This window comes from Macrobrachium nipponense, chromosome 10, assembly GCF_015104395.2.
Source record: "Macrobrachium nipponense isolate FS-2020 chromosome 10, ASM1510439v2, whole genome shotgun sequence".
Taxonomy (NCBI): domain Eukaryota; kingdom Metazoa; phylum Arthropoda; class Malacostraca; order Decapoda; family Palaemonidae; genus Macrobrachium; species Macrobrachium nipponense.
In genome coordinates, this window is record NC_087204.1 from 105,259,969 (window position 1) to 105,286,173 (window position 26,205).

Sequence of the window (26,205 nt, forward strand, 5' to 3'; positions counted from 1 at the left end):
GGCCAAAACCAGTGGACGATGATGACGATGAAGAGCTTAAGTTCATATAGAATATTTTTACTGTGAAATTGTAAATAAGTTTGTTAGTGGTGACAGCCTATTTGATTTAGGCAAAATGCATTCTCTTGTTAATGTTGGGAAGCGGTTTCATATCCATAAGTTGTGCCAGAGTGTCTGGTCTGACTTGATAAGTGGTAAAGTTCAAACAGTTAAGTTAGCTAGGTGCTCTTTGCTTCCTATTATTGATTATAGATATGATGGAAGACAAAGACTTTTTAATTTTAAAATGAAGCCACTCAGGGATGGCTCTGTTCTCATCAGTAACACATATTGTACTGTAAACACTGTGCTGTGTACAAGATTATTTAGCACAACATGTGTATTATCAAAGAAAAAGAAAAATAAAACTCTGAGAGCAGTTCAAGACCAAGAAGAATCAGAGGCACAGATTGATGACAGTGTTCTAGTAGATCCAGCATTTGATGCTTGGAGGAGTGATTCAGATATCCTTGGCTTATTAGCTCCCATGAAAACTATAGATTTGACATGGGAGTCTTAGTGTTGCAACCATGGGTGAAATGGGGCCCTCACATGAAAACGACGACTACCCCTGAAATGATGTTAGACGAAGCAGCCGCTTTGATTGCTACGTTGCCAGGAGTTCGTGTTGTCCATAAGGTAACTTTACTAGCTTAATTGAAGTTTGATTTGATGTTACAGATTTTACCATCTTTACTTTTCCTAACACTGTATCTCTCTTAGTTTATCTGGTTTTTTGGGAGAGGCGTAAGTTTTCTCGAAGGCATTTGCAGTGTTCTGTTTTCCTCTGTCATGTGGAGAGGTGTGTATGAATTTTAATGATGCCCTACTCTAATTTGGACAATTGAAAGACCGCTCAGTGTTTGCTTTTCACTACGTTATAAATCACATAGTATGATATGAATCATGTCGTAGTGGATAATATAACTGTTGTTGGTTGCTTATAAAAACGTGTTCATATTTGGGCTATATTGAACAAACCAAAAAAATCTTGCTGAACAAGATTACAATGAAGGGAATGCCTAAAAATAAACACTGACCAAGAGAAAAGTAATGCAGTTAGAAACTGAAGAAATTGAATATAACTAAATTCACAAACAAATACTAATTATATACTTAAAAGCAAAGAAGGGGAGACTTTCATAATAGTTATTGTTTATCATTGGTGTAACAAGACCACCGACTCAAATTTTTAAACTCCAAGTCTACATCAGATAACAAGTTCCGCACTGTATTGGGCGCAAATCCCTTAGAGAAATTTTGACATACTACTTCTATAATATCAGTTTACTCAGTTGCTAAGTTTTAAGAGGCTATAATTAATGAAACATTATATAATTCATGATTCAAGTTGAAAATTATGATTATAAAGAAATGAAAAGTTCAGAAATTATGGAATATCTGCTATCTCATATTACAGCCAACAAAACAAAACATGTTTGAAAAGACATTTGATTTTTGTTGATACTTCAAGTGCACATTTGTGTGAAATGCAAATTGTGCTCTGCAGCACTATGTAAACAGCTAAAATCAGTTGGTGTAATTAAGTTACAGTAATGTATAGAGATACATATATCATGCCTTTTCTGCTACAGTATGTACGCTCATATGTCTTTTTAAAAGTTTTCTCCTACTTTGAGTGCTGTAACCCCTGTGCAAGTATTAGCATTAAGAAATCCATGATTTATTACTCCTTTTTTTATATCATAATGAAACAGTGTCCTGTAAGCTTGTAAACATATCTGAAATTTGATCAGTTACTTAAACTCGACATAATTTCATGCTTTTATGTCACACTGATTTTTCCAAACCAGAGTTTGAACCTGTTTACTTTTTAGAAAAGGATTTTCTTCAGGATTTAAGGACATTTGCATATTTGTAGAACAGAAGGATTTTACAATTTTTTCGTAATCTTTTCAGGAGGTCGTCCCTATTCGTAGTATGGACTCAAAAGTGGTATTTGGCTCTGGAACGTTTAGACCGTTTAGTGTCCTTAGCACGGTCTTCAGAAGAAATTACTTCTATTTTTATTAGTATTGATATGCTGAAAAAAGTTCAGGTGGAGTGAGTATTTGATGTCCTTTGTCCAGATGGAGTTGTTATTTGAGTATTTGCCTAGCATTTAAGATTGAAAAATTTGCACAACAATTTCATGCTTCAAAGGCAAGAGCCGTTACAGTAACAATTAATGTATATTTTGACATGAATTAGTCAAACAGATCTTATTCCTCCATGTTTAGTACTTCCCATTAGTCAACTCTGACCCGCTTGATTTCATTCTTGAAACAGTGCTCTAAAATAGATGAATTGTACTTAATCTTGGCAAAGGTAGAACCTCAATATAGTTACTGGGTGTATTTATGAATTGTTCTTGTGTTGTCACAAAGAACATATTTTCATACTAGAGTTGAACATCCTAGATTGGAAAGCAGTTTATAGTAGTAATCCAGTCCAGCAGGTCAGGAAAAACTGGAAGGGATCTCTCATGTTGTCAGCCTGCTCATGGTTATAGGATTGCTTGTAGTGCAGATATTGAATTCTGCACCTTTTTATATCTTGTACCTATACAGACTGAGAGGGAGAGCTATTTAACAGGGAGAAGAATTCTAACAGGGTCAGGGAAACTCTGTGGTTAACCATTTATTTGCTAATTTAAGGACCATTTATATGCTAATTTAAGGATCACATGGTTTATATAGACTTACTTGGTACATAACTATTAACCTTAAGGGTTGGGCACATTCATATGAGAGTACTATATCAAAAACAGGTTTTGGGTGATGGTCGGACTAACTCACAGTGAGTATTAATATTGTGCGCCATATGATTTGGATGAATTTATCAGGAAAGACATTCATAGCACATCATTGGTCCTATAAATGACTTGTGGCAACTGTAGTTTCTCAGCTCTGGGAGTTAGGAGTCAGAGGGAGCTCTCAGTTATGCTTATAGACTTGAGGGGGATTGTATTGCTGCTTTCTATCCCATGACTTTTTTTTATTCATTTTGCTCAAAGATATATCTGGGGATTGCTGCTGGTTCTAGTATAATTGCAATTTTGCAAAGAAAAGTGGAAAGAAATGATAGAAAAAAATGGTTTATACTTCCCAAAAAGTTACTGCATCTGTAAATCTCGTAAAATATTTTACAAACAGATATACGTACTCAGAATTTGTTACTGATTTTAGTTCTTATCTTTTAGGATACAGTATGAGATGTAATTATAATTTTTACAAAATAAAATCAAATGAATTTTTAGAAAAAATATTAACTTGGTAAAATTTACTAGTGTCTTGTAAAAGGGGCCCCACACCGGGTTGTAAATAGTGACTTTCAACTTCCCAAGGAAGGTAGGGAAAAATTTTTTAAGAATTTTTATTTCTACACCCATGTGAATTTGTTTATCTTCCTCTTTCTGCTGATGGTTTTTTTTTTTGTTTCTTAATTTGGCTAACCTTGAAGTTTGCCTTGATGAACCTGATTTACCTGTCAGTGGGAAAAAATTACATTAGTATATTGGTTAGGTCTCTGCAAAACTACTTTGGTTGCTTTGATGTTTTCCAATTCACATTTACTTGCCAATTTTTTTGTTACATGAACTTTTTGTTATTATTTTTGTTTTGATCATGTTCTTTTAATTTTTATTTTGTGCCTTTAATGACATACTAGTAGTAGTTACTCTTATGTTCTTGATATGGGCTGCATTATTATAGTTTTTTTTCAGGATCTCTACAACAACAAGCCTTTTTGGGTTTGAAAGTGGTGGATCGCTATTCTGTGGTTTGGTTTTTGGGATTTTCCGACATCATGCTCGCACAAAAGAAGCAAAATTGCAAGTTGCACTTGCAGAATTACCTTACATCAAGTAAGTGTTCGTTATAGTTGATTGATTTAATCCAATTGGCAATTCACTACCAATCTTTTATGGCTTAGCAGCCATGATTCTTGTCAGTGTGGTCTCAACAGAAGTTTGGAAATGTCTTGTGTATCAATTCCTAAGTTTTTCAACAGTCTTAAGGAAAAATACTGAAAGTAGATCTATAAATAAAGTTACACCTTAATATTTGCTGTAGCATACAACTCCTGACATCAGGTAAAGATCTTGTTCTTGGTTAGATGTACCTGGCCATTATATTTCATTGCTGCCATTGTCTCCAATGTTTTCCTTGGGCTTGAAAGTAAATGTACTGGAGCATTAGAGTTAAGAATGTTAAATCTTTGGTTTGCTAAATATGCAGTAACATTATTTACATCGTATCGATAGCATTGACAACTGGGACTTTTAACATTTTTTTCTTTGCAGGAAGCGATTAGAGTTTTATGGAGACAAGGAGAAAATGATGATGATGAATCGAGAGAAACGCCTTCGTAGTACTCTTGATTCTATTGCTAGTAATCGTGCTCACATTAGACAGAATCGTAAGAAATCTGATGAATTCCAACTATTGCTGTAGTTGGCTACACAAATGCAGGTAGAGTTTAGTTGTGTATAATAAAAGATGTGGTTTTTCATTATATTTCGAGGCAATTTGAGTCTGAAGTGTCTTATTACTATATATTTTGTTCCTTATCATGTTTGACCTTTTCTTTCATTAGACTTTGTGATCTGCAAACTCTAGTTATGAAATTCTTGTTGCAGGAAAAACCTCTTAATTCGTGCTATCACTGGTGATAAAAGAGCAGAAGGAAAGAATCAACTATTTGCAACTCTTGATGTTACAGCCCACGGGGGCCAACTTCCATGTGGTGTTGACATGATTTTAATTGATACTGTTTGGATTCATACAGGAAATTCCTACAGATTTAATAGCTTCCATTCAGAGCCACTCTTGAAGATGCCATTTTGTGCAGTAAGTTCAAAATTCTTCTTAAGTTTTAGGTGATTCTTAGTATTTTATTGAGTATTTAATTAGTCTCATCTTTTAAATTGTTTTAGTGATTAACTTCAGATATTTATTGAACATATAACATGATAGGTCTCTGATAGTGTACATATGTAAGTGTTTACATAATAAAAATATGGAATGTTAGTCCATATATATAAAAGTCTAAAACTAAAGAGGTCAACCAGATTGCTTGCAGGAATGTGATCAGACTAGAGACGCTAAAGATGACGTATACAATAAGTATGTAGGCTAAGATAACATGCCGTCACCTGTAGTCACTCAATTGTTTATAAACATTAGTCCAAGCTCCCTGCTTGAGACAACTACCGCCTACGTGATCTGTAGCGTGTCTCATTTGATTGTGTGTTCGTATGAAACTATGTCATCTGATAGTATGTTCATATGTTCGAACTACTGTCTGTTCCTTCATAACTTGTAACAGAGATGGTAGACAAGCAGAACAGAGTTAGCTATCGTCATTAGAAGACCCTGTACCTCTTTACCTAAGCTTTATCATGTAGAGGAATAGGATTAGCCATTATCATTGGCAGAAGCGATCAAGCTATCGTTATTAGAAGACTGTTACAATCATATCTGATCTTCAGCATGTAAACTTCAGAAGAAATTATATCTATTTTTATACTTAGTGTTTTCTACAAGAACCTCACCGAACCATGAGTTTTAACACATCGTCATAAAGATAATACCGACTTCGTAAGTGATCTACAAAACCCCAGACACTCCATTGAAGATGGAAGTGCAATACCAACCGACTTAGCTTATAGATTATCGCAAGTCTAACATTACCTCATAGGGCGCCTTATCATACAAGGCACAAGCCCTAATATTGGTGGCCAGCGGAACCGGGAAGGACTCTACAACGTCCTACGAAGAAAAACAGAATAATAAATCATGAAGTCAACGACGACGAAAGCAGCAGATTCTTCAAGCAACCTAGTATCATCATTAGTGAGCGACTTCAGAAAAACACAAGATTCGTCAAGCAACTTAGTATCATCGTTAGTGAATAACTTCAAAAGAAACAAAACCGACGTGTCCTTTTCCTACGGCAACGGAAGCTTCGTCTCTCATTAGAATCATTCAAGAAAACATTGTTAGTGAGCGTTTCCGGCACTGCAAGAAACAAAACGAACGCGTCTGCAGCATCGGATTTTCAAGGGCTCGAATCATCGAAACAACGCGCACAGGGGGAAACTGAAGCCAAACCAGGTCGTCCGCTAAATAGAGAAGGAGGACCAAGGCCGTGTGTCGTTATCGGAACACCGTGACTTCCCACAAAAGCAAGCTAAGTACAATTTTTTGATTCATTTGGAGTAACTTTGAGTGTTTCCTTTGCAGGTCGAATTTCGTTTATTCCTGTGGCTGAAGTTACGAGACATTCTTAATACTTACTTTTTTACAGAAAATTATCTACATCATTGAGATTTCGCTACTGCGAGTTTTTTATCTTTGAGTGTCTGTTTCCAGAAGTTCTACTGAAATATCATAATCATATACTATGTTAATTTTATCATTTTGGGTGATTATTAATCCCTTACGTAACAAATCATATTAAACAGTGAATATGCGTTTACGCAGTGGACGTCTGTATTTATACAGATGCACGGATAGGGTCGTTAAGCACCGTAGTGATTAGAAAACACACAAAAAACAAGTGGAACACCCGTACAAATCTATATAAATTAGAGGTAACACTATTTCGGGTCATGACAATAAATGCTCCTTGCAAAGTCCCGATCGCAGTTTTAGCCTTGAGTTTTTTGAGATTTATAAAATATCGAACCTCAATGACTCAACTCAACTTTAAAAATATGGCTGGATTGCAAGGAATAACATGTCTGTAAAAAACTTTCATCAGGCTAAATGCGCTGACCAGGATCCCCACCTCACATTTCAAATTTTAGCAAAGAATGAAGTACAAACAGTTAATATTGAATACAGTAGAGATAACTTGTCTTATTAGTAATCGCTCAGTTCTAATAGTTCGTCATTCATTGCTTTATACGTAACCAGCAACATAATGCTAAAAAACACAAATACGTTGCCGATGGTAATAAAGAGAAGGATCCTAATTATTACAAAAAGAAATAGAACAGTAGCCTTTCAGAATCAAACAAGCAAACTCGGTTACTGTGTCACCTAGTCAAGCGGTCAAGGTTAGTCAAAAACAAACTGCCGGAAGTGTTCAAAACATAGCAAATTCCACACAATAAGCGACTCTAGCAGAGTGGGGAAAAGCGATGTTGGTTCATACCAATATCTTTTTGAATTAAAAAGGATTTTTCCTATGAAACACACGACCGTATAAGTAATCAGAGCAGGTTTTCGTTTTAATTTTAATACATTAAGTTATAATAAATACTGGTGGATTAAGCCCAACTGTACGCGCCGTAAAAATTAGAATATCTTGTTTTATTTGCTTAGTACACGCAATATCTTGTATTTACGGACTCACCGTCTGTTTGTTCGAACTTCCCTAATGAGAAGTCCGGATAAGCGAGCGCTTACAGATACCTCTATAGTTATAAAAAACATTGATCTGTATGTAGTGTAATTGTAAGATCCATCTAGGGGTATACAAAATATTATCTTACATCCTGAAAAATAAGGCGTGTTTATCAAAGGAAAATCCTATAAACCTTCAAACATAGTAAAAATCCGTTTGAACAAAAATGAGATAGTTAATCAAATAATAACTTATATAAAGGAACTATACATTTGTCTCATAATCGTAACTTGTTCAAATGACCCAACAGAATCTCCCACAACCGCAGTCGTACTTTGCACGCAAAATCTCGAGAAGCATGCACCCTCGAATGTCTTAGTGCGTGTAAAAAGACTTTGCTGGGAAATGAAATTTTAATCCTTCCCGACACTCTGAAATATAACGATTTTCCGCGAACAAAAGCCCTAAAAGTATACATATCGTGGATACGGAAGTTATAAATATCGCATTTTTTATTGTTGCTAATTTTTAATCCCGCCAACCAGTCGTAGATGAATCTCTCTGATAATCTATCTAAATTAATATCCGTAAAGTCATTCAAGCAGAGGTGATTCAGCAGAAATTTTGTATCTTTTGATCTGAATACCAGTAAGTTTCTCCACTAGCGAGTGATCTCTGGGAGAAAAATGGATGTCATTGAAAACAAAATACGGTCTAAGGACAAACATAAAGCTATATACGTACCCCTTCGTGTAGAACCCCAATGAAATTTCAAAATAGAGATAAATGACGAAGTTGAAAAATGTTAGTAATAGGAGCCATTAGGAAATCAAATAAGCCCATATAATTTTTCCCTCAAACGTCATGCCATAAAAGATCGGACTTGGCGTATCTGCGCAGATTACTGTCGCTTAAACAAGGAAACGACTCCCGATAATTTCCAGTGCGATGTACCGACGACATCTTATCTCTGTTAGGTTAGAATGAATTTTTCACCAACTTGGACTTACTTAAAGGCTTTTACCTGATACCATTACCTAATTGATTGTACCTCACTATACCGTTTTCAGCATACTCAGGGGACATTATCAATTTTTACGTATGCCTCCGGCTTACGTTGCGCCCCAATTACAATATAGTGTTTGGAGACTTTTAATGGGGATAACCTACATGCCTATATGGATGATCTTGTAATCTTTTCTAATACCTTAGAAGTACATTCACATAAAGTAGAGCTAGTGCTACAGAGACAAAGACAAATAATCTCAGAGTAAAATATCTAAATGTGAGTTTTTTTTTAAAAAACCGAACATGTTTATCTAGGTTTTATGTGTCTGGTCAAGGTCTTAAAAGTGGTCCATGGTAAGGTGTCGGCTATTCATAACTTTCCGGTACTTATTAACGTAAAAGGGGGGGGATACAGCACTTTTGCGCTGTAGTGGGTATTACAATCGTATGTAAATATGTAACTCTTTCAATCATGACAGCTCCTTTAACAGATCTTACGAAGAAGAGCGTAGATTTATTATGGTCTGAAAAGCATCAACAGGCGTTCGATATCTTAAAAGCGGAAAATGCAGCTTACCTAACTTAAAAATCCCTGATTAAATAAGGAATTTTTTTTATTGCAACAGACGCCTCAGACAAGGGGTGAAGGGATACTACTTCAGTAATATGATAAACAGTTCTTCCCGATAGCGCTTTTATTCACGTAAACTAAAGCCCTCTGAAGTAAATATACAGTAATAGGCAAGGAAGGGCTAGGTATCTTTAACTCACTAGTATATTTTAAGTTCATAATCTATGGCTATCCTGATAAAGTCCTTACTGAACATGAGTCCTTTACCGAGTTTTTTCAAAGGCTTTAATCACAGTCCAAAAGGAACTCGGTGACAAATGATCATTCAGGTCTTTGGAGCCAAGATAAGATATCTACCTGGGAAAGCAAATATCATAGCTGACGCATATCCCGCAATCCCGCACCATACCGCAAAGAACCATTAATTAGACTAAAAGATATAGAAACATCCGTACCTATTGTTAAAACCGTATCTAAACAAGAAAATTCCTTAACCCAAGAGATCGCGAGCATTGAATATCTGGGTCGGAGCGCAGAACTGTTACAAACTGAACAAAGCAAGCGTCAACAGACATAACCCAAACAATAAACACTTCGAACGAAACAGAGTCAGCAGCAACAAACACCAAAAACCAATAAAACACTTCGAAACGGAAACAGGGTCAGCGGCTAAGCAAAAACAATACACACTTCGAGCAGAAACCCTAAAGCAAAAGTATACTTAAGGTATGTGTATCAGAATAATGTAATCAAATGTAATATTATATGTAGGTCTGTGACGAGGAAAACCCGAAGAACACAGCAGGTGACTAACGACCAGGTAGTAGTAATAATCTCTTTCATACCAATCGTCATAAACTGGTTGCATTCCGTCATCCAGGGTTCCCTACTATGTCACAGAAAGCCAAATCACTATTTTACTGGCCTACAATGCTTACAGATATAAAAAGCACATAACTGATTGTAACACGTGTCATGAAGACAAGGGACACACTAAGACACCTGTCAGTTTAAGGGCCTATCCTGTGCCAAATCAATCCTTGAAAGAATATACGTAGAATTATTAACAGAATTACGAGTCTGACAGAGGGAATAATAAACACTTCTTAGTGTTAATAGTTCCTTGACACGTTATATAGAATTAATAGCACTAAAAACAAACACCGCAATTGAGTGCGTTACGAATATTTTATGAGTGCTAAATCAGTAAACATGGAATTCAACACATAATAATCTGTGACTCGGGTGGTGTGTAAATCAATAATAATCTCCTTAACACGTTGTGTGAATTCCTATCCATTAAGAAAACCAATAATATATTTTATCACCCAGAGTCAATCGGTTTGGTAGAATAACGGATAATTAAATAGGAAGTGTCAATGTCTTACGAGTTACAACTCGTGATGTTGGATCCGAACTGGGTTATAGCGGTTCTCGCGTTTTGGTTTTAAATACCTTTATCCTTCTATCTCGTATCTGTAGAAATGATGCCGCAAGTAGCCTTATACGGTACGCCGCTAGAACACTTTTCCACATATTCAAGCCAACCATTAATTTATCAAATATATATAAAAAAAAATATAAATAAATAAATATAAAAAAAAATAAGATAAATATGGATACAAGTGGAGTCAATATAATACACTCCGTAAGAAGTCGGAAGGGTTACAAATTATAATAAAAAAGGAATCACGATAAAATCAATAAGCAAAACGTAACCATAGATAATTAAATATCCAAATATACATGCGTAAAGATTTGAACTCTAACTTAACGCTTTAGTAATGACAAATAAGCTAAAAGTTCAAACACATATCCAAAATCTACTGACATATTGTCTGTCCCGGTGATTTATATTCGTAGTCAATGAAAAAAAAAAAAAAAAAAAAAATTTTAAATAAATAAATAAATAAAAATAAAATAATAATAATAAATAAAATAAATAAAATAAAATAAAAGAGATTTAAAGTCAGGAAGTCTAGAAGTGAAAATGTTATCTATGAAATAATTCCTATATGAATCTTATACAGGGCTAATAATATATATAGAATTTGTTTGGAAAACCTTTTTCATATAGTTTGAATAAGGAATATTTAATTTAACATAATTACAATTATGCAGTTTTCCAACAACATGAAACTAATATATTGTTCAATTTGGTACTGTTTTTTTTTTCAGACATTCTTCTCATGTGGGTCGAGTATTAAAAAAACAAAAAAAATTATCCTAAAGTCGTATCTCTTACAGCAAGTAACGTAACTCTTAGCTGGCTGAGAGCAATCTCCTGCCAAGTGACGACGTCATCATTGCCGTATCAGCATTTGTTCCTTTTAACCTCAATAATCTGCTTACACAGGCTTCATCTGTGTGTCGTCTCTGCTTGCAACAGCAGATTGACTGGAGAAAGGAATGCTCAGCTCATGAACTTCACATGTGGTTCATAGGTCACATGACAGGCACATAACATATTCTTATCCGTGTGTGTAATGCAGTAGTTTAAGGACTTGCAATCATTTTGAAATTAATGAACAAAATAAAAAAGCAAATAGAATTTCTATAACAACAAAATGAATTAATTTTTTTTTTTCTGAACCTCATAGACATTTAGAAGTATCAAGATATGTATATATGAAATATTTACTTGCAACATTAGCCTATTACAATTCAAGTAAAACATTCATGGGTAAAATGGGGTCACATTTTCTTGGAAAACCCAAAGTTTATTTAGAAATTAGTTACATAGTGGGTTTTTTTCGTTGCATCTCCTACCTATTAATAAAGTTTTTAAAAAAATTAACCTCAGAGGATGCGCACGAGAAAATTGAATATGAAACTTTTGTTAGGGCACATAGAATCATGATTAATCTTCTCTTTGACTCTTATGTTGCCTGGCAATCTTACAATTAGCTCCGTTTTCCACTTCTTTGTCTAGTAACTTACTACCAGTAATATCGAATTTTCTTTGGGATTTGTATTGATATCTGTTTATTTGTTATAATTATGGATATTTTTACAGTCATCATAGACCTGGATAGGTTCACTCATTGTTAATGCCATGGATAAAAAAGTTTGTACAGCTGACTCTTTTGAATTCCAAAATATCAGCGAATTCATGTGGGTTAAGTCTGGTCTAAATGGCTCTCTTCCCTCCCCTGTATTTGGATGTTGTCTGAATTTACTTTGCCCTTGTGACAAGTATAATTTCACTTGCAGGCTGATTAATGGAACCTGTTACAGTATCCTGCAGTACGAGAGTTTCACATCGCAACTTCAAAGAAAATCGTTCGTCGCAGCGGACGACTATAGTCAAGTAACAACCGCCTACAATGTGAAAGGAATTTCATGGACTTCTTCGACCGACACCGTATCTCGTCGTTAATCTCGTTTTCATGCGGAACGCTCCAGCGGCTGTCGGAATTCGACTACAAAAGGGACATACTTCCGACAATTACGACCCGAAGGATATTCAACTCTACTTTGCTGGCGAAGGACTCGTGCTGGGGATGTTTTTTTTATTCATCGCGAACGTAATCGTGTAGCTTAGGATGCAGAGAATAAGTATGAGCGCAAAAATAGAACAGTTGGACCCGACACCCGCCCAAGGCAAATTTTCCCCTTGTTTTAACCATTGAAAAAGGCCGTTTCATTTGGCTAAAGGTGGTTGTCTGGAACTGTGTAATGGACGAAAAGTTGTTCGAAAGCTAGTTAAAAGTGAAGTAGTATAACCTCGGTCATGTATCCTATATATATAAAGTATCATGTATCCTATATATAATTGATCATAAATAACAGAGTCGAAATATATCTTTGCGTGTACGCAATAAGAATCTCTTATCTAAATGATCATAAATAACAGAATCTAAATATATCTGCGTGTACGCAATATAATTGATCATAAATAACAGAGTCGAAATATATCTTTGCGTGTACGCAATAGGAATCTCTTATATAAATGATCATAAATAACAGAATCTAAATATATCTTTGCGTGTACGCAATAGGAATCTATTTAAAGTGCACATATATTAATCATAATTATATGAATCCATATACATATGTATAAACAAATCAGGTAGCCTATAATCAATCTGTTACCTTTTTTCTTACCAATATCTGCAGTTACATATGAGTTAGTATATTGATTAATGAATCAGATATATAACATTTAGCATAAAAAATCAACGAATCAATCAGCATAAACATAATAATTTTATCAATTCATATATGAACTTTATCAGTTAAAATATGATTTTTATCATGTTAATCTTCATTCTATGCAATTATCAGAGTACATTAGTATTTTCTGTAGCATATGTATCTTAATGAGATGAAGGTGAAAAACTGTATCATTATATATATCATGTGATCACTATTATTTACCAATATCATTGTTTTATATTTTATTACTTGAATCAATTCATGTACACCATGAATTTTTATTTACTTATATATATATATTCACATAGTGTCTGTATCACACTCCTATAAGTCCAAATGCAAGTCAAGTTTGAGTAATATTCAGTGGTTGGTTTTGTAGCTGACCGAGCTGATGTAAGTGTTTACATAATAAAAAATATGGAATGTTAGTCCATATATATAAAAGTCTAAAAACTAAAGAGGTCAACCAGATTGCTTGCAGGAATGTGATCAGACTAGAGACGCTAAAGATGACGTATACAATAAGTATGTAGGCTAAGATAACATGCCGTCACCTGTAGTCACTCAATTGTTTATAAACATTAGTCCAAGCTCCCTGCTTGAGACAACTACCGCCTACGTGATCTGTAGCGTGTCTCATTTGATTGTGTTCGTATGAAACTATGTCCATCTGATAGTATGTTCATATGTTCGAACTACTGTCTGTTCCTTCATAACTTGTAACAGAGATGGTAGACAAGCAGAACAGAGTTAGCTATCGTCATTAGAAGACCTGTACCTCTTTACCTAAGCTTTATCATGTAGAGGAATAGGATTAGCCATTATCATTGGCAGAAGCGATCAAGCTATACGTTATTAGAAGACTTGTACAATCATATCTGATCTTCAGCATGTAAAACTTCAGAAGAAATTATATCTATTTTTATACTTAGTGTTTTCTACAAGAACCTCACCGAACCATGAGTTTAACACATCGTCGTAAAGATAATACGACTTCGTAAGTGATCTACAAACCCCAGACACTCCATTGAAGATGGAAGTGCAATACCAACCGACTTAGCTTATAGATTATCGCAAGTCTAACATTACCTCATAGGGCGCCTTATCATACAAGGCACAAGCCCTAATACATATTGGGACCTAAGTCTGGTATTTCCCTTCCATAATACTTTTGTTGTTATCTTCATTTGTTCATATATGAAACAAACCTTCGATCTTAACATTAGGATAATACTAGCGCCAATATTAATTCTACCGGTTCCAGCTTGGCGCTAGTATTATCCTAATGTTAAGACCTCAGGTTTGTTAGTTATGAAAAATACAAATGGTTAAAAATTTGTCATTTTCTATAAAAAAAACAACTGCTCCTGGTATGAAATGAAAAGTTTGATAGCACACACAGCATTGAGAATTGTTGAACATGATAAACATGATCAATATTATTCTTGAATAATCATGCAAAAGACACACTTCCCTTGGATTAAAGAAGAGTTTTTTTTACATTTGCTTGAATATTTTCACTTCTCCCACATGTCTCCAGTAACTGTAGGGAGGTAACATTTAGATTTGATTCCACTTCTAAACTTTTTGCCTTGACAATGGCACTACTTCAAGCTTGACTTTACAGAAGTATTGACTGTTCTGGAGCATATCAAATTACCCACAAGACTTTCCTTCCTGTGTTAATTATTCTGTATATCCATAATCAGTATTGTCATGATACCAAAGGGTAACTGTGCCAACTTGCTCTTTCCTGAACTTAGTGAACTTGCTCTTTCCTGAACATTCTATCATAAAACTTTCATCTTAGTTGTGAACCTTGCTCAAACATGTTATTATGTTTTGTAGATTTGCACGAATGAAAGTCGCCTCATTTTAGACGTTGCCTTTAGTAAAGACATATCATAAACCTAAATAAATTATGAAATGTGTCTAATCTGGTGCTTTAGTGTGTTTCTTTATCATGAATCTGCAAATTATAATAGTCTTTTTTTCTTGTGTAAATAGCTCTCTTGTCATGTTAGAATTGCAAGACAAAAGATCTTCATGTACATGCCCAAAAACTGTACTCAGTCTGCCCACAAGAGTAATTTTTCTATGCAATTCTGTTGTCTGCAGAAGTGCATCACGCTTGTCTTCCATTCCAGGATCAGGGTCTTTTTGCATTTTGTTTGATGTGCCTTGCCATGTGTTGTTCAATAAGTAATTTAGCTTACTTTTTACTTGAAATATCTTGTTCATCTTAACTTTTTAGTGCTCTAGTGTTACTAGTGCACTCATAAGATTTCTCAAGTGATCGTGAATTTTTCAGTGTCCGATTTCTGTCTATATAGTAGTTGTTTTGATATGACACCATTGTTTTTGTAGCTAGTTTCACAGTAAGTTGGCTTTCATCATCCTTGTATTTTTTTTCTCCAGCGAAATCGATTTCCTTTTTTTATGTTAGGGTAATATAATTCATTTTTCATATTTTGTGGTATATCTTGAAGAATTGTATTTGTATTCATTCTGTCTGTCTAATGAGAGGCAGCTGTTTTCCACAGAAGGCATTTTCATTATACATGAGCTGGATTGTGGCTCAGGGGTCTCTTTATGCTAAGAGGATTTACAAGTGCCACATGATGGCAGCCTTAGGCAATGCTTTGTCTGATTCTTCTTCACTGAGCTGTGCTGTCACTCTTTCAGTTGAGACTCAAGATTTCTACAAAGAGGGCCTCCATGTCTTCTATGATGTCTCTTTGGCCAAGAGGTGTTTTGATTTATGAGGAATGGGGGGTTTGGCTTCACTTGATGATCTACGTTTCCCCCCCCCCCCCCCCCCCCCCTTTTTTTTTTTTTAACTCTGCACCACAGATTTCCCTTCCCTGGAAGCTCCCCCTGCCACCCACAGGAGGGAGGTCTCTGGCTCTTTATTCACCTCTGGCAAGCCACCTGCTCATCCTCCAGCTTCTCCTTGACCTGCCCCTTTTGCACTTGACCCCATACATTTATAAACAGTATTTTTTTTTTTTTTTCACTGATGCATCCCTTTTTGAGCATCTGAAGAAGGTTGTGTTATTGTTTCATGATCAGTTTTTGACTGTTTAAGTCATCTGTAGGCAATAGTAATGTGAGCCTGTCGACTCAGTATTGCTTCCAGTCTTGCCTCCTCCTCCTCCTGAATAACAGGCTTTTTTTCCCTTACTCTTCTCCTCTCTTTAAGCTTTTGATATCATGATTCTCCTTCCTACACTGCAGTTCATTCTATGATAGATTTAGAATAAAAAAAACTTTTCAGACAACTACTGAAGTGCCTCCATCACTTTTCTTGCATTCTTCTTGGTTGAGGCTGCTGTGGCGTTACTCAGTGTGATCTGGACATGCACAGATTTATCAAGTTGATGTAACTGGAGAGTCATTTATATGGAATAATGCTATTATGATAGATGGGTTTGTATAGACAATAGTTTATTGTTAAAACTAAATTTTTATGCTGATTATTCTAATTTATCTTTAAACTCTTTTGCTCTCTTCTCTGAGGACGTTGTGGTCCATGTTCGAGATGCCAACCATCCAGATTATGATTTGCAAGGCATAATAGTTGAGAAAACTTTATCATCTTTGCCACTCCCAAAAAATACACCTGTAATTACTATAGCCAACAAGGTAGACTTAGTAACTGATAAGTCCCTTGAAGAATTTGGTGGAATACAGTTAGTGTCCTGCACACTGGTCAAGGTATGAAATACAATTAGTTTCCTGCATAACTGGTCAAGGTGTGATATATTTGGGATGATATATTTGGGAGCCCCTTTTATCATTTTTTCCATTTGTTCCATCATTATAGAATATGTTTCACTGTTTCAGTAGTTGCAAGATTTTACAGATGTATCTGTGAAGATTACATAAAATAATTTACTACAAATACTGGATTTGCTTCACATCATTCCAAGTGTATGTGTTACTAATTGACATAACCCAAGGACATGACTGTAGTCAGAAATATAATTTAGAGAATGTGACTAAGTATTACCATGGATGGAAGGTGTAGCTAGTGATTTGTTGCTCTCACAACTAATACTTAGGTTTCTGCAAGATGCAACTAATACTTATGTTTCTGCAAGATATGAGTAGAAAAATACCAACCATCATCAGTTGTTTATTTATATTCGGATAAATATTTCATGTTTCTATTAAGCTTAAGGAATACTGTAGAATTATTTCTAGCTGTATGTTTTTGTTTTTATAAATGTGAAACATCAGTTTATCCTGAAGAACACTCAAGTTTCTTTAATCCTTTACATACATAATTAATTATCTACAGTTGAAATATGCCAGGTGACACCACATCAGTGGTTGAGAGGTTTTGTACATGAACTTCCCTGCCAGATATATACTTAGCTATAGTCTCCGACGTTCCGACAGAATTTCAAATCTCGCGGCACACGCGACAGGTAGGTCAGGTGGTCTACCTTACCCGCCGCTGGGTGGCGGGCGTATGAACCAATCTATCTATCCAGCCAGATTTTTTCTGTCGCTGAAGCGATAACAACTGTTGTCGTTTCATTCCGATATATTCTTCATTTCTCGCTTGCCTGGAGATTGATTTGGACATTTTGGTGACATATTCGCTCTATTTTGGCTTGGCATACGCTGATTGTGGACCGTTATTGACTTTGCGCTGGATTTTCCTGTAGAATGTCTGATTTTGATTCTGTTTCCAAAACTCCGGTTTTGTTTAGAGTATGTTTGACCGATGGATGTAAGGTGAGGTTACCGAAAGCTGCGGTTGACCCTCACACTTTCTGTGTTAAATGTAGGGGGAATGAATGTTCGTTTAGTAACCCGTGTCAAGAGTGTGAGGTTTTGAACGAAGATGAATATAAGGCTCTTTCTTCTTATATTAGGAAACTTGAAAGGGATAGGGTACGTAAAGCTTCTTCAAGGAGTTCGAGCAGGTCGAGAATGAGTGAGAATGAAACTAACATTAATGTAGTTTTAGAACCTTCCTCCCAGGTCTCAGCTCCTGCTCCCCGCACCGAAGCCGTAGATTCGTCTTCGGAGGCGGCGGCCTCAAAAGCTTCCTTGTGTTCAAAGGAAGACAAGAATCTTCGTACTGATCAAGGTAAGAGTGTCAGTGATGATAAGTGCAGTGTACCCAGTGATGTGGAGGGTGCGTCTGACCGGCTCCTTAGTGCCTCCAGGCCTAGACCTCTTCCAGACTCCCAGTTCCAGTGGAGGAGGAAAGTCGAAAGCCGCAGGAGGGCTAGGGAGAGCCCCCCACCGGTCAGGCGTCCCCTCGGCAGATCCTGAAGGTTCGCTCCCAGGCTGCCTTGGATCGTAAGAAGAAGTATATCTTCGTCAGTGTTTTTCGTCTTCCTCTTCTCCTTCGCCGAAGCGTGGTTGGAGCTCTAAGGAGGCGTCACGCCCGTTGAAGAGGGCTGTGGAGGCTCCCTTCAGTACGTTAGCGTCCAGCCCAGAAGACTTTTCTGATGTAGCTTCCTTGCAAGCAAAGAAGCCTAGGAGATCCAGTGATCGCCCTCCTTCTCCCGCTCCTCGCGCTGAGCTTGCTTCAGAAGAAGATCCTGGGGACTCTCCTTCTCGAGTGCTAGCGGGCCTACAAGCTCAGATCACAGCCTTGGCGGACTCCTTGGCATCGAGATCGCGTAGAAGGAAGGATTTGTCTCTCCCTATCAAGAGATCGAGGCGCGTTTAGTCGGAAGAGCGCTCTCCTTGTAATCGGCGATCTCCTTCTTTTGAGGATACTTCTACACATCGTAACATTTCACGAGAGGAACACCACTCCCGCTCGGAGGTGTCGAGACGCCATTCGTCGGATAGGCGCTCCTTGGTTAATATGAAGATATTTCCCCAGATCGGATTCCTGCCTCGGGTAGACGCTCTAGCCCCTTCTGTTTCTCCTTCTTCTAGAGTTCGTGCAAGAAGAGAGAGTCGCTCAGGTCATAGAAGACTTATTTCGTCATCTCCGTCTCATCTTTTCTTCTCCTCGCCTTCTCAGAGAACTTAGGGAATGCCCTTCTGAAAGTAGGCACTTCTCCTTCCGACTACTGTCCGTCGTGGGCGTCGGTATAAAACGTGAACTGGTAGGGCGCTGCATCACGCATGGTAGTTCGCTCCTCCCCTGTAAAGAACATCAAGAGTCTAGTAGGAGCCCTGCTCCTGGTAAGCGTCCTTCTTTTAGTAGCTGTTCTCCTGGAGAAAGACGCCTGATCCTCGTTTGCTTTCGTTTCTCCTAGTGGCGCGCTCTTTTCGTTCTCGAGACTCCCTACTCCTGATCGGTCTCCTCTTGCTAGAAGTCAAGAACGCCTCAAGCGCCCTGCTTCTGTTAGCGCGTCGGAGCCTTACAGACGTTCTCCCCTTGGTAAGGACCAAGATCTCGTCGCAACGCCCTGTTCCGTTTAAGTGCTCGGAGCATAGCAGCCGCTCTCCGCTTCGTAGGCATCAAGAGCCTCTCAAGCGCCCTGCTCCTGATAGGCGCCCTATTTTTAGCAACGTTTCGCCGCTTGGTAGGCGCCAGGATTCCCCTAAGCACCCTGTGACAGATAGGCGCTCGGCGCCTAGTAGCCGCTCTCCTCACGATCGGCTGGCCAGGATTTTAGTAGGCGCTCTCCCCTCTCGTAGTTTCCCTAGGGATAGACGTGGTCTTTCTAGGGAAAGGAGTCCTTCCTCTTTTGCTGTTAAGAGTTTGTCTGCGTTTAGGAAGGAATGCGAGATTAGACAAGAATTTTGGATAAGCGTCCTTCTTTTACGACTCGTCGTTCTCCTGTACGCCTCTCTACTTTGGAAGGTTGCACCTGATGACCGCTCCAATTCTTTCTTCATCGGAATTGGGAGTCGTCCTTCTCAGGATTTGAAGTTCTCCCTGTCAATTTCTCATCAAATCAAGGAGGAGTTAGCATGGTGGGCGGATCCCAACAAGTTCTCGCAGGGACTGCCTCTTCAATCCCAGAAACCCCAGCCTGGTGTTGTTCTCCGTGCGTCGGAAACAGGTTGGGGGGCGACTCTGGGAACCAAGGAGGTGTCAGGAACCTGGTGGGGGACCAGTCTTTCTGGCACATCAACAGGAAAGAACTAATAGCCGTGTGGCTTGCTCTGAAGGAGTTCGAGTCAGATGTGACAGGAGCAGTTGTGCAAATAAACTCGGACAACACCACGGCTCTGGCATACATCGGAAACATGGGGGGACTTATTCCTTCTCTCTGTACGAAACAGCAAGAGATCTTCTTCTGTGGACAGAAGAAGGGGGATAAAAACTTCTCACCAGATTCGTACAGGGAGAAAGGAATGTAAGGGCAGATCTCCTCACAGGAAAGATCAGGTCCTTCCCACAGAGTGGACTCTGCACCAAGATGTTTGCCAGAGCCTTTGGAAGTTGTGGGGCAGGCCTCTCTTAGACCTGTTTGCAACTTCAAAGAACAAAAGACTGGATCTGTATTGCTCGCCCATCTCGGATCCAGGAGCAATAGGGATAGACGCTCTCCTACTCGATTGGAAAGGACTCGATGTATACGCGTTTCCCCCCTTCAAGATTCTGGGGTTGACTTTAAAAAAGTTCGCAGAGTCAGATTCCGCGAGGATGACTTTGATAGCTCCCTTTTGGCCACCACAAGATTGGTTCACAGAGGTGCTGGAATGGCTAGTGGATTTTCCAAGATCGCTTCCTCTAAGGAGCGATCTACTCAGACAGCCCCACTTCGACAGGTACCACAAAAACCTCCCCGCTCTCAGTCTGACTGGCTTCAGACTGTCCAGAAACTGGTCAGAGCGAAAGGCTTTTCGTCAGCAGCTGCTCAAGGCAATCGCTAGAGCGAGGAGGTCTTCCACCTTACGAGTGTACCAGTCGAAGTGGGATGTCTTCAGAAGATGGTGCAAGAGGAATAACGTTTCCTCTTCCAGTACCTCTGTGAATCAATTGCAGACTTCTTTTTATTCTTAAGACAAGAATGTGGCTTATTAGTCGTTTCGACGATTAAAGGCTATCGTAGTATGGTTGGCGAATGTCTTTCAGGCACAGGGGCCTCAACTTATCGGAAGATAAGGACCTACAGGACCTTATTAGTCTTTTGATACAACGAAAATGCAGTCTCCTAAACACCTAGCTGGAATTTGGATGTAGTCCTTCATTTCCTTGGGTCCTCTAGGTTTGAACCCCTAATTCAGCCTCATTCAGAGACCTTACCAGGAAGACTCTGTTTTGATGGCTCTAGCTTCCGCCAGAAGAGTGAGTGAGCTTCAGGCGATTGATGGTAATGTGGTTTTAATAAGGAGGACACTCTCATTTGCTCTTTCCTTCCTGGTTTTCTTGCAAAGAATGAGAACCCATCAAGTCCATGGCCCAAGAACTTCGAGATTCGTGGGTTATCTTCTTTGGTAGGAGAAGAACCCGAGAGAACTCTTTGCCCAGTGGAGAATGGTGAAATACTACCTTAGAAAGAAAAGAGCAACTGAAAGCCAACCGAGAGGTCCTGTGGTGTTCAGTAAAAGAGCCTACTCGTCCATTGTCGAAGAACGCATTGTCCTTCTTCTTGAGAAGCCTCATCAAAGAAGCACACGGATCCTGCAGAGAAGAACATCCTTAGGCTTCTTAAGTGAAAAGCACACGAATAAGAAGCTAGCAACTTCTCTTGCGTTCAACAAGAATATGTACCGTGTGAATGACAAATCTGATGGAGACAACATTCGGAGATGTCAGTCAGGTGTTCGCGAACCCAATACTTACGTGATGTGAGAATCACTTACGAAAAATGCTTCGCCTTGGGCCCATACGTATCTGCGGATTCAGTGCTGGGGCAGGGAGCTGGAACTCATCCTGTTTAGTAGTATAAATTTTTTTTCCCCTTGTATTTGTTGTTGTTGGTTGTTCCTTAAAGAGGATGCATGAAGGCATCTCTTTAGGTCGTAATACTAATCTTTAGTAGTTTGGTTAGGTGGTCTGATGAGTGTGGCTCCTTGCACTAGTAGTGGTTAGGACCTGTTAAGATAGGGACGAACTCCCTTTAACAGGATCCGACTTGGATTCTACCACACAAAGGGATCATATATCCCAGTGTAGATCCGAGAGTCTTTCAGCATCAGGTCACGTCCTAGCTGTAGCTCTCCAGGCAACGCAGACTCAGAGACAGTATCAATGAAGTCTTCTGCCTGAACAGGTAAGAACCAAGGTTATTTATATCCTACAACATCAGTTGTTTCTTATCTCTCCTTATTACTTTAGCTGTCTCTTACCCTCCACCAAGGGTGCCAATCAGCTAAGTATATATCTGGCAGGGAAGTTCATGTACAAAAATGATATTGTTAAACTACAATAAAGTTTTGTACATACTTACCTGGCAGATATATACGTCTAATGGCCACCCAGCCTCCCCTCAGGAGACAGGTGAAAGAAAAAAAATCTGGCTGGAGAGATAGATTGGTTCATACGCCCGCCACCCAGCGGAGGGTAAGGTAGAACCACCTGACCTACCTGTCGCGTGTGCCGCGAGATTTGAAATTCTGTCGGAACGTCGGAGACTATAGCTAAGTATATATCTGCCAGGTAAGTATGTACAAAACTTTATTGTAGTTTAACAATATCATTTTCGAACCTTGAGTAGCGGAAGTGATAGGTTTGTTTCATGGAAATGTAAAAAATTTTTCTCTCTATTTATATGAAAATATAAATATATGCATTCAAGGCTTGGAAGCAAACTAGAGTTAATTCATTGCTTTGTCTTGTTAACGTACTAATGTAATTTAATTAATGGAGTGTACGTAACAAGATCGATATGAAGATTGTTAGTTAAAGAGTATATTACTGAAATTTTTGTGTTTTATACTGAATTAAAGTTTCTTGCATCAGGTTTGGAGGACTTAATGGCAGAAATAGAAAGTCAGGTTCTTAAGGTTACAGGACGAAAGTTTTGGCGTTTCACTCTTCCAACTGGCTCAGATGAAATTAGGTAAGTCATAGATTTTGGTTAACTGGTCTCTACTTAAGAAGGAATGGAACATTAGTTATATTTTGTAAGTTAATGCTCTACTAAATTTTTGCAAGTCTGGCTGAGCAACAGTGGCACTGATTGGTTGACCATTGGGGGTTCTTGCTGGGCTTGCCTCTCAAGGAGGAGTAGAGGGCAGATGTTGCATTATCTCAGGGGCACACTTCCTTGTTCAGCTGATGGTGGTTGGAAGAGGGTCTCATGATTATAGTGTTTGTCAAGTATGGGTTTCCACCAGAGAATGCTAAGGGCCTCCTTGTAGTGGAGATGTGGTGGTGGCCCATGTTGCTGTCAATGATTGTGTTGTTCCCTATGATCTGCTGGCCTTGGGGTCTGATACCATGTTCCCTCAAGCAACATTGGTATAGTACCATCCCTTCATTGTAGGACAGCTATCCTCTTAGGTGAGTCATGGTCATACCAGTGTATGGATGGTGGTATCCATTATCAGGGCACAGTTTTGGGTAAATTATGCCTCCTCCTCTCATGTGATCACTGCAAATCGTGGGGCTATTCTTCATGAGGTACTTGGCAGTCCTCTGATCTATGCAGTAGATTTTAAAGTAAACCATAGCTTCTACATCAATGGTTACATGAGCCCAGATGAAGTTCTTGAAGACTGAGTTGTCCTTCTTATAGTCGGTATTAGTTTATTAATAATTAATTTTTTTCCCCTTTTCTGATGAATGCCTTGTTTTTTCTGTATGTCCTGTAATCTTCTTTAACTTCCTTGCAAATGAGTATCATATTCTCTGGAAGCCTGAATTTCAAAGGACAGAGGGCGTGGAAAAAACTAATTTTGCATCTAACCTTGTTGAGGGAAAATCTGACTTGAAAACATTAATGATGGTGTTGAAACAAGTCTCATACAGGTCCCATGGGCCTTGTGAGCAAAAATAAGTAAAAGAATACCTGAAAGTTAAGTCTAACCTCAAGTAATTTTGAATAGTTTTTCAGGAGCCAGTACAGCAAGATGAGACAATGAACCAAATCAACCTTAGTCAAGGATTTAAGTTCAGAAAGTTCATTTACCCTGCAGCCTACAGGAAGTGAGCTTCCAAAGGAGAAAAAGGGGTCTAGCACCATCTGCCATTTCCCCCTTCTAACTGCTTTTGTGAGCAAAACAAGGAGGATGCTTATGTTTACATGGGGAGAGCATGTCAACCAATGTCCTATGTTGATCATTTCCAACAGTTCTATTGCCAGAACCACCTTTCTCCTCCGTTTAAACAGAATACTACAATTGATAAGGAATTTGCAAAAGAATTCAGATAACCATTTACTTTATGTCAGGCATAATACTTTAAAGGTTTTCCATTTGGAATGTAAAGATTACTTTAAATTCAGTCATTTTAAATATCTCTAAGAATTGTATTTTATTCATTTATAAGAGTGGAGTTATTGCAAAACTCTCAAGTCTTTTTAGGGAACAGTTTTTTGGTACTGTAGACCTTAAGTATCTGATGACATCAGCTATATACCCATCTGTGGAGATTTTGTTGGCATCCTCTGCAGAAAATTTTTGTGCTAAGTTCAACTTAACCTTTTTATTTTTGTTCTTTTTGAATTTTATATAATGCAACAAATTTCAAGCATGCAGCTTCAGACTGATGTCATAATCAGCATTATACCATGAAAAATGGGGGACACAGTGAACTATGAGAGATTTTATTGCCATACCCTTATGAGGTCGAGGGTGATTTATTACTTACGAGTTTTTGGACCCCTGCAATCCTAATGATCTGTCTCATCTTTGTTTTTCTTGTCATTTATGCCTGACCTCTCGGGTTTCAGCTGGCTCCGAAAGGCTACAGGTTTAGTGTCACAAGAGATGGACGAAGAAGATCCTCAGGTAACACGTGTAGTGGCAGTGATGACTGACCAAGAAATGGCTGCACATAAAAGAAACTTCAGAAAATGAATGGGTTCAGTTTAGTAGGTAAGATTTTTGAAAGGAGATTCTATGTATTACTGAAGACATTATCAGTGTAAATTTTTAGACATTACATGTTCCATCTCTTTGTTGAAACTATTTCGTGTTCAAGTGCTTTCACAAAAATACCTCTAATGTGTCATTTTTCAAGATCTGTATACAATGTTGGTAAAGACATTTAGAAATATTGTAAGTAATTTTACAGAAATGAAGTAGTATTTTTGGTTGAGAAGTGTCAAAAAGTTTCCATGAGATTTTAATAATTTTATAGAGGTAAATCTACAACTTTTGTATTGAGAAATTCAGGGATTTTTATCTTTTTTTTTTCATAAGTGAATGTTTTGACAAAAACAGACCTGAAAATCATTTACAGCTACTTATATGTACAGTTTTTCATTTAGTGTTGTACAGAAATAAACACTACTGTATATACATGAGTATGTGTTTTATTTTTCCCTTAGCCAACATCATTGCATTTATTTTCTGAATGTGTCTTTCTGTCCAAACACTCCAGCTCCCTCTTTTTACTGTCTTAGAGCTGAATGGCTGGTATTGCCCCATTCAGCGCTGAGCCTGACTGCATAAATATCATAAACCAGTTTTTTAGCTTATAAGAATTTCCTTTTTAATGTTAGTTTGTTAACTGTAAGGGGCATGGACTACTAGAGGTTAAAATTTTTATCGTATTGTTTTATGTTCCATATACAGTGGTTGATTAATTTTCCACACATAATTACTTTTGTTTCATCATATTTCACTTGTTTTTATACAAGAATTTAATACTAGATATGAACTGAGGTGGTTTTCAATTGAACTCTTAAATATTTCTAGAAATAAGTACTATTCTACCACCCATATCTTCAAGAAATGAGCTTGTACTGTATTTTTCATTTTCTCCTTACTTTCTCATACACTTTCTTTTCGTGAGTACGTGTTACAGAGGACAGTACCAATGATTTATCCAACGTTTTAGTGTATCATATAGTATAGCTGTAATTAACTAAAACTGTACTAAAAACAGATATATACACACATGAACACATGTGGATCTTGTCTCTCTGAATTACAGAGATGAAATTTTCTATGTAGATAGTAAGTTGTTGCATATATTTTTAAATACAACAACTCATAAAATATGTATTGTTCTTCTTATTTTTTACACCTCA

General features: G+C 37.7%; 1 pseudogene; it reads left to right on the top strand.

Moving 5' to 3' along the window:
* Positions 1 to 45: 45 nt before the first annotated feature.
* Positions 46 to 25,332, top strand: LOC135224074 (putative GTP-binding protein 6; annotated as a pseudogene).
* The last annotated feature ends 873 nt before the right edge of the window (positions 25,333 to 26,205 follow it).